The following is a 1,376-nucleotide window of genomic DNA, read 5'->3' as shown; positions in this document are numbered from 1 at the left end:
ATTTTCCAAAAATATAATGAGATTTCTCAAAATAATTTAATGATTTCCATTGATTCCTATGAATTATCGCAATTACCTTCGATTTGTACACCGGATTGCGAAAGTGACTAACCCCTGCTAATAATACTTCATAGTGATCTTTCAAACTAAAAATTATAAAAATTTGTATTTTGCTTCTTTATCAGAATGAATTTCTTTCAAGTAAGTTATGTTCAGTTTTAATCAACAAAGCAAATTTTACCGAAAGTTTTAAGCAAAAATCGTGTTTTATTTGATATAATTTAAATGTATCAAATTCAACTTTATTCCTAATTGATCTACAGCGAATTGGATGTCTCTGTATAGCAATTGGATCCAAAACGCGTATAAACGTTACATATCCGGCTGCTCTTGAAAAACCTTTCTAGGTTTTAATGTATCTATTAGAGCTCTACCGCCGAGAAACCTCGAAGCTTTGAATAAAATTTTCTTGGTCTGAATCAAATTTGAAAACAGAGCGACAACGAATTTTTTCGGGACGTAAACCAGCTCTTTGTCCGTTAGAATTCCGTTGACCATGCAATCGACCACTTCTTCTGGTTTGACAAAGGGAATATGACCATCGTAATCGCATTTAAACAAAGCCGTTTGACTAAAGAAGGGACACACCACGGTCGTTTTGACACCAGTTCGGCCGGCTGCCATCAAGTCCATAGTCAGAGAGCTCATCATACCCACCACGGCGTGTTTGCTGGCGGAGTAAGCACCAGTTTTCTCGATGCTTAAGAGACCAGCAACACTGGCGACAGCCACGATATGTCCGTGGTTGGTTTCCATCATGTGCGGTAAAAAGGCCCTCAGGGTCCAGACGTGGGCCATCGTGTTTACGGCCATCACTTTCTCGAACAGGGCGTCACTCGTTTCCCACAGCGCCCCCTTGTGAGCTATTCCCGCGTTGTTAACCAAAATGTTCACTGGTCCCACTTCCTCCCGGACCTGTTTGGCGACGCGATATACTTGGTCCTTGTCGGAGACATCCAGGATGTACTTGCGGATGGTCCCATTGACCGCTTTCACCAGACGGATGGTATCGTCACAGCCTTTGTCGTTCACGTCCCAGATGACCACTTTGCAACCCAGTCTGGCCAGTCTGACGGACAGTATTTGTCCAAACCCGCTGCCACCGCCGGTAATCAAGGCTATTTCACCCTGAACGCTTTTCTTCGGTAACAACGAACTTGGGATGATATTGGAAAGCAGTAATTTGATCGAGTCTGCTACTGCGAGTAGAAGTAACCAAATAAATTTGACTAAAAACGAAGCGACTTCCATTTTACAACCACGACAGCTATAATACGAACTCAAGGCTCTCGCGTTGGTTATTCAATCAACTTAAA

At 42.3% G+C, this 1,376-nt stretch overlaps 1 pseudogene; it reads right to left on the bottom strand.

Moving 5' to 3' along the window:
- Positions 1-372: 372 nt before the first annotated feature.
- On the bottom strand, positions 373-1,311 carry LOC149925429 (estradiol 17-beta-dehydrogenase 11 pseudogene; annotated as a pseudogene).
- Between the last annotated feature and the right edge of the window lie 65 nt (positions 1,312-1,376).

Source organism: Leiobunum rupestre, chromosome 10 (genome assembly GCF_980474605.1).
Source record: "Leiobunum rupestre chromosome 10, qqLeiRupe1.1.hap1, whole genome shotgun sequence".
Lineage (NCBI taxonomy): Eukaryota > Metazoa > Arthropoda > Arachnida > Opiliones > Sclerosomatidae > Leiobunum > Leiobunum rupestre.
Note: the sequence above shows the minus strand (reverse complement) of the source record. Positions and strands in the feature narration are given on the sequence as shown.